Raw genomic sequence first — 8,749 nt, 5'->3', positions numbered from 1 at the left:
TAAATGCAAAAAGTTAAATAAAAATTAGGTAATTTCTTATCTTACATCTTTTTCGGCCTTCCTGTCTGCCTGCAGCTCGATTATCTCGAGAACCGTTCATCTTATTGGCTTCACACTTGACATGTATATTTTTAGGTGCCTGAAGAAGTGCAATGTCTGAATTGATGTGATGTGGACACACGATACATTCAATTTTACTGAACTTAAACAGTCGCCCAGCACTCTGTAAGCGCGTCTGTAGGAATCATCAGTGTAACTGAAATCGTCGATCATGACCACAGCACCTTCATGACAATGGATTCTCCAGTTCATACAAAGCAAGATTTATGTAATAAAACAAAATAGGAGAAACTTTCACTTACAAACCAACATGATTCTACTTTTACCTTCTTCTTCATGGAGGTCAGATAAATGTGTTCACAGCAGGGACAGCACTTTGTGAGTTCTCTTACAGCAGTAAGAGAAGTCTGCAGTGTCCCATCTTACTGCCCCATGTGCCCTTGTACTTTATCCCTGGTTTTATAGTGACCTATCATACAGTGAGTATTTGTTAAACAGGAAAATAGTATTAACATATTACCCATATCTTACAGTACTTTCTTCAGAGCCACATTGATGTTTTAATCTGACATTTGCTATATTTAATTCAAATGTCTCAATCTGTCTTCTCGGAATCAAACAAAATTCCAATTTGACACAATAAAATGAAAATGGAGGAATGTCGGTTTTCTCCCTTGCTGCACATGTGGAAACATCTATTGTTGCACATCTGGGAAATGGCAGCAGCAAGAAAATTGCTGCAAATTTCCAAACTGTTTATGCAAAACAGTTCCTGCTCCATAAATCGCATCCAAACCTCACTGAACAAAGTGGAGCAGAAAGGGCAAAAAGTGAATGTGGGGTCCAGCAAAGTTAGACAGAGCTCACAAAGTGTGATTGTAGCCTTTATGTTTTGAGGGTCTAATGAAGCTTTTCCTCGGAACACATGCATTTGAACGACATTTTAATTGTGATATGAAAAGCTCAAATCTGTCAAATATTCCTTCAGGATAAAAATATGCTTTAAGGACATTAGAGTTAACAGCATACAGCGTATTGTTATCTTCAACAAGCCCGTGCAGAACAGAAGTGATTGACCTTGAGTTTGAGACGAGCAGACTGGTGCACAGAGTTGAACTCACATCCGCACAGATATCAACTTCCCTTCCTCCTCCGCCCCTGGGCATGTTATCACCTCCAGAAAAGACGCAGATACATTAAGTGGGAGCTGAGGGCTATTCCCAGAGCAGCACCTATAAATGAAGACCTCCAGTTTAGCATGACTTAAGTAAGATCCCGGCCCCGCTGACATATTGCTACCATGTGCCGTCCAATGTATTCAAACCTGGAGCTGGCTGGGGAGTGATTTGAGGGCTCTGGTATCAAAGGGTGAGTCAGGTGGTGGTCATCATATACAGTCAGATAATGCATATATATATATAAGAACACACACACACACACACACACACACACACACACACATGTAGACATCTATCATGGATTCAGGCCCCATCTGGTCAAACAGCAGAGAAAGTAAAGGTAGTTAAATCAGGTGTGGGTCTCTTGAGGCCTGCCAATCAAGCAGTGGGAACCAAGTCAGACCGTGTGTGTGTGTGTGTGTGCATGTGGAGCAGTGGTTACCATAGCAGGCTGATCAGGTGTCACACACACACACACACACACACACACACACACGGCTTCCTCTCTGGCATTGTCTTGTGCAGAGAATAGACTCTTGTTCCCAAGGTTCACTCTGATAAGACAGAAGGGCCACTCGTCAGCTGAGTAAGTGCACGGCGGGTGAAAGCTTGCTTCAGCTCTCTCAAGGATACAAAGTTCGAGAAATCCTCCACGTGAGCCGATGAATTGATCATTTTCCTTTTATTTATTATCATTTCATTGCACCACAAATGTGACTCTTTTGAGGTCAGCTAAGAGGAGTTCATGTCCAGCTGGAGCCCTTAGAAAAAGGAACATCTATATTGGCACACTTCCTCTTTAACTACTGTGCTTTTACCTCCTCCTCTCTCCTCAATCTGAAAAGAACAAGCCATATGAAACGGTAATTGCTTTATAATTGCCATGGTTCTGCTATGGGCGTAAATTTCTAAAGGCAGGATACAAGAAACGGATAGTGTTTCATCCAGAGACCTCTGAGGTATCCCTGCACAGCTATCACTCAGGAACACATAAAGAGTGAAGCATTTGAATAAAAGCGAGTGGCTCGAACATATTATCATTCCTGGAGAAACACAATGAACAAAAATATGGGTCAAAATATAAAGCCTCTTTTAACTTTGCTATATTTTAACATTGTTTTTAACTTTTGTGATTGTCATGGATTTACTGTTTTTACTGTTTTAGTCAGTTTTGTCTGGTTGAATTGAAGTTTTAGCATATTTTATAATTATAATGGAATGGATTAATGGACGAATTACTTCACCAGAGGAAGTTTACCTGACCACCTTCTGCTGGAGCTGCAAAAGGCTTTAAATAACCTTTTTTCACACGTTGCTTCATGGTTCCCAAGAGCTGTAAACAAATATTACTATTTAAGCCCTTCGCAATTCTTTTAAAACAGAGCCATAACAATTAAAGTTAAGTTTATATTTAAGCTAAATCATGTGCACAACTACTAATCATGTGGGTGGAACACTGCATTCTAAAGCTTGTCAATTTTCTTTTTCATAAACCAGATGCATTACTCTGTTTTCCAACACAGTGTTTTTGAATTAGTTCTGGACCAATTCAGCTCGGATAAAAGATACAAAATTAAGTGTATATTCACAAATTGTTAGCAATATATCTCCACCTTCAGAAAAAATTACAGAATTTAGTAAAAGAAAGAAGGAAAAAAATAAACAGAACAGGATGCGGGTGGATCATGGAGAGAATAAGAGTAGCATAACAAACAAACAAAAAAAATCTATGACAGGTAAGATCCTGTCTTGAAAGAGAAGATTGACAGATGAAAAGGATAAACAGACCGGCTTTGTCCAATAATCGGAGACACACACTTCTACCTCCTTGTTTTTACCTCTCTCCCATTTTACTTTGCAGCCTCCTCCTCCTCCATGAGCCACTTTGCTTTGATTCAGCTCTGTATCTGTATTTTAAATGACTCAATTACACAGGATCCCGCGGTGAAAATTACGGATGTTTTCCACTATTTCTCTCCACTGGGACACCATGACCCCTCCCCAGCTCCAATAACCCCCTCCCCATCCTCGTCTTTTTCTCCATCCCTCCTGGCCTCTCCCTCCACCTGTCCTATTTGCCTTCCTCTCCCTCAGTCGGCCCCTTTTCTTGATAAACGTCGGCCTTGCTGTGTGTATCTGCGACTGAGAGGAAATAATAGCTAAATGGTCTTGTTTGTTAGCTCTTCACACAGTGAGCTGACAAAAGAGCATTTTGCAGGTAATTCTTCTGCTGTCACCACACAACAAGCCCTCGAAAAAAAAGATTCTCTTAAGGACGAGACGTGGCGCTGCTTGGACCCAAACACCAGACACGGCAGAAATAAAAGCACAACAGCAGGCAAGAGTTTCAAAGATGCACAAAATGGTTTTTTTATTCATCCAAAGCACAGAGTGTTTTGATTCTCGCAGTCCCCACAGCTCATTGGGGTCTGAGGCATTTTAAAAGTGGAATCTATCTTTCATGTACTCTGTTGGTGTTGAATCTACTTCCAAGATAAAACCCTCACCTACTGCTGTGTCGCTCATACTCACAGAGGTGCAGAGCGGCAAGTGATGCTCCGCCAACAATTGCGGCTCGATCGGCTTTAAGGTGGCAATGCATTCACATTCACATGAGGCAAAACATGTTTTTCCTCATTTCATGCATACAAAGGAGTGCAGACAGACTATTCTAGAGACAGCCAAAAGACACATGGTGAGATTTACTCATTCTTATGATGTGAGTTTGAGGATCCAGAACTAAACTCAGTACCATTGTCATGCGAGGCATTAAAGGTATACATATTTATGATAAATGGATTGTACATATAGTACTTTTCTAGCACTTACATTTTACAGAGCAAGCACATTCATTCATTCACACAGTGCTATTATATGCAGTGTTTTTTTCTATCATAATTCAATTTGGGGTTCAGTATCTTGTGTACCTGCACAGAGTGCATATTTGAAGTATCTAGTATAAGAAATAAGAATTTGATTTTAAAAGATCTGAGAAAAACTTCTTTGAATATAACTCCATTACATATTTGCTTGGCTCATGATGAAGGCCAGTTAAACACCCAAACAGTCTGCTCACCCTGTGAGGCACCATCTGAAAACGATGCATTACCATCCATCATAACACGTGCCATAACAACCAAATAACCAGCGCCATTAAACATTTAGTTTATCCAAGGGATTCACTGAGAGTGGGGCCGAAAAAACTACCAGCATACCCACGTTGAACCTGATAGGCCTGCCATCCATTCACCACCTCGCAGAGCGACGGATCGAAGGAACATAAAGAGTGTGTGCCAACAAACAAACCCCAACAGTAGACCCCCGGGAGAGGAGGGGAAGGGGGGAGGCACAGGTCCAAGTCCCCTTGCAAATGAGGGAGATAAATCTATTGATTTAAGATAAACATGCTACATTACTGCTGCTGCACCACTGGGAAGTGGATGAGAGGGTGACAGTGAAGGAGGGCTTTTTGTTAACAGCAACTTTGATTTAAAAAAAAAAGGGACTGAAATTATATTTTGATTATAACATTGATTACAAGTGCAGTACTTTCAGCAGGTCAAACAGTTTTGGATTGGATTGGAAAAGACATCCTGCACACTGAACTCTCTCTTTCTGAATTCTTCCTTTCTGTTTTCTTAGGTGGGCTACTGTCTGGAAGTTGATCTGTTTGTATGGATGGGAACAGTTCAGTGGCTCAACAGGTCTCAACAACTGGCAACAAGAATCAAACTGCATGGACTTGAATCACAACCAGCCAAAAAAAATCAAAATTAGATACGTATATTAAGATGGACGACATGACGAAAACCCCAAAAGTGAATTCAGAGCAACTCGAATGCCTCCAGTAGCTGGCTGCAGTACAGGCTGTAAATCCGTCCTCGTCCATATTAGTGGATATCATGTGGACGAAATTAAAAAGCCAAAAGTACAAGTCTCGAACATGGTTTCTGTCATAGGTATATAGTTCGTATCATGTTGGTGTTTGTCCGAGTGCAAACTTTTCTGCGAATTTGATTTTAATTTGTGATTTGATGCTACAAAAAGGAAATAAAACATGATTGACAGCTGAGACTGACTCATGATTGTTCAAGCACATGTATCAGCAGGACTTCGTCACATCGATTGCTGCAGTGCAGACTGTGGCTCCAAATGCCCAAGATGGCTGCGTTCATATCCAGGATATTTTGCCTTCTATTTTGGATAGTGGAAGGAAAAGGAGACGCGTCGTCCATCTTTATATACGGTCTATGGTTTCGACGGAACCCACCTGTCTCCACTCTTAGCTAAGCTTAACTAACAAGCTTTTGACTGTGGCTTCACCAGGAAACACTCAAGTGTTTCCCAAAATGTCTAACTTAGGAATGTCAAATGTCAAAGTGTTAGCAGCCCACTACCCAACATAGCTGTCGATTCAGCTCCCAGATCAATTATAACAGAGTAATTTAACCCGGCATAGAAGAGGTTATTGATTCTTGTTAGCCCACAGAGGCTGCAGACTTCAGTCCAGTCAGTGTTAGTGGGTGGCTGAGCTTCATTCCGCTGTAACAGGAGACAGGGAAGTCCTCACACACATTAACCCTTTTAGATGAGCAACATTGAGCAGCAGGCAAAATATTTCTATTTTTCCATCAATATTTCATCACCGACCCAGGCCAAACAAAGCCAGGGGCTTTGACCGTAATGGTCCCATCTGTCTATAGATCTTCAGGACGTCACCATATGGATGTCCTTTGACACCAGAAAATAGGCTTCGACATCAAGGAAAACACACACAGACAGGATCCACGGATGTTAGCTCGCCTGTAGGCAAACTGTATCCCGTTGTATTTTGATGGCTCTTCACAGATGGTCGTCTGATGTTGGAGCAGGAGATCACATTTCAAGAGGGTGGGTGAAGTGGACGTGTCAGCTATTAGGGAAAAATCAGTGCTGTTTGGGGACATCAGTGGCATTTACAACCAATAAGTGATCTGAGATGTGGTATTAATTAACAAATGTCAATTAAATGCTAGATTGCTCAGCGTCACTTTCACAATTCAATCCAACTACTCCACCTTAAGGAAAGTTACTTGACACATATTTCACCCTTGTATTTGAGAATAGAGAGCCAGTTATCCCCTTGTTACTTTTTATCCGGCTACATCTACTGATTATAAAAGGTATAAATATAAATAATATATTATTAGTAAGCCTGCACTATTGGCGTGATATCCTGGCTTGTAAATTACTCATTGTTTTTTAGCAGTAAGGGAGTGACCTCATCAGCTTTGCCAGGCCCATTAGCTTTCTGCACAAACCTCAGGGGACCCGTCCATTAACCCTTACCTGCTAAAGACAGCAGCATTAAGTGAAATGTTTAGAAACAAGAAATGACAGTTTATTGAGCTGTCGCTGAGTGTTCCTCAAACAAGCAGGAATAAAGTTGAATAAAATGTGATGGTGGTAATAGAAAAGTCACACAGAAATATCCAGTGATCTAAGGAGATGAGGGAGCAGAAAATGTTCACACGCACAAATTAAATCAAATCTCTGAATGATCCGATCTGGCACCTGGAGGTAGGTGAAGGAAAAGCAGGAGATAGATCCCCTGTGCGCCTGCCTGAGCTTGGGTTACACACAAACCACAGTGAAGGAGCCACTTCTACCTCTAATTGGTGGTAATTAACCCTCCGTGGTCATTGTTCCTGCTTCATTGTGTTTTAAGAGAGTGGGGGTCAGTGCACACGGGAGCCGTCTCCGCACAGACAGGTAGACGAGGAGCATGGATTGAATGACAAACATGACAAAATATTCTGATGGATAAAAAGACAGAAAACATTCTCATGTGCTTTGTTCAGGTAATTATCACCCGCCTACTCCACAGAGGAATATCATGGCTGCAGGGTAAATTCCTGGGTATGAACTTTAATTAAGTTTTGCACTAAGTGTGTTAAGAAATGTCTGAAATCACTGGACTATGAGTACAAGGTCACTAATCCGTTATTTAAACTGTTCATTCACCTCCTGAATGGTGAGACAAATACCACTATTGATCATTATTAATGACACAGCACCTGTCTTTAAAAACTTGTTTTGAAATCACGAGATACAATGACGTATTATATGACAAAGGAATCTAATTTAATAAAATAAAGAGATGTGTGGACAAAATGTGTGTGTTCAGTTATTTCCTTTTCATATCACTCTGTCTAATAAGATATACATGTATATAAAGTGTGTTCTTGATGGTAAATAGATAGATTTGATTTAATTAGATAATTTATTTACACTGATAAGGACAAATTTCAGTTATCAGGTTTAAAATCACTTTACCTGCAAAAAAGGGCCTTTTTAAAATATTTCCAGCCATTGCTTTGATCAATAAAATAAAAATCAGTTTATTAATGACTTATCGATCATAGATTCAGACTCAAAAGCTTCAAATAAAGAGAAATTGATCCCTGCGACTTCTACTCCTGCCATTATCAAACAGCAGACACCAGCCAAAGTCTAATAATAATAATAATAGTACTTCTGATACTAATAATAATGATAATAAGAAGAAGATGAACAAGGAGAAGTTGTCCTCTTTCCATTTATAAAGCTATTAGTTGCATGATTAAGCAATTATTTCCACCTTAAATTTAAATGTCTCTACGTTTTCTTCTTCTCCGAAACTTTGAATCGTCGTTTCCCATCACGACTGTCCTCTCAACGCCAGGGGCCTTCTGCACTTCAACACAAAAGGTCATGGACTCTGGTCCCGAACAAAAGCCTCTTTTGTATGTCTGCTGTTGGGAGAGTGACAAGGACTTGAAGGTTAGTCAACCTGGAGTCCCGAGGAGACACGGTTGACACTGGAGTGTCCATTAAGGCCCGGTCCTGTGATGCCGCCAACTTTCATGTCGTTCCATTGTTACAGCGCTCTCCCCTGAGAGGCAGACACAGAGTGGTTAATGAGGGGTAATTGTTGCGGGGTTAAGGATGATTAATTCCCTTGGTCAGGTGTCAGCCAGTTTTCATACCTGGCTGGCTGGGCAGACAGGTACAGGAAGGAGGGGAAGGTGCATGGAATATGAGACGAGGTAGATGCACACACTCTGTTTGAATCGAACTGAACCCGGAAGCAGGAACCTTTTTTTCCCCCTAACCCTAAAACAAATATACACATTGTACAACACTATCACATCAGGACAAATTTCCCAGGATCATATCTTTCCAGAAACAAAGATGAAAGGTCATGGCGATCCTCCCCCTCCAATCGCCAAAGCTAGATTGAGATTGATAGCTGTCCCCATCCCTCCTACCTCCCCTTCAGCTTGACTGGCTAATCTGAATACCTCTCCATCCATCCCTTCATTCTAACCGGGCAATTTTGGACACTGATTATCTTGCAACCTGTGTGTGCACGACAGTAAATGCAGGGGCTGTCTGGTAATTGACCAGGCAAAGGCTGAGACGCCTGCCGTGTAATTGAGCGGGGGCTGACGGGCTCTCGCAAGACTGAAAGGGTCCGAGGATCACTATTG

This window comes from Paralichthys olivaceus, chromosome 18 (assembly GCF_024713975.1).
Source record: "Paralichthys olivaceus isolate ysfri-2021 chromosome 18, ASM2471397v2, whole genome shotgun sequence".
NCBI lineage: Eukaryota > Metazoa > Chordata > Actinopteri > Pleuronectiformes > Paralichthyidae > Paralichthys > Paralichthys olivaceus.
Note: the sequence above shows the minus strand (reverse complement) of the source record.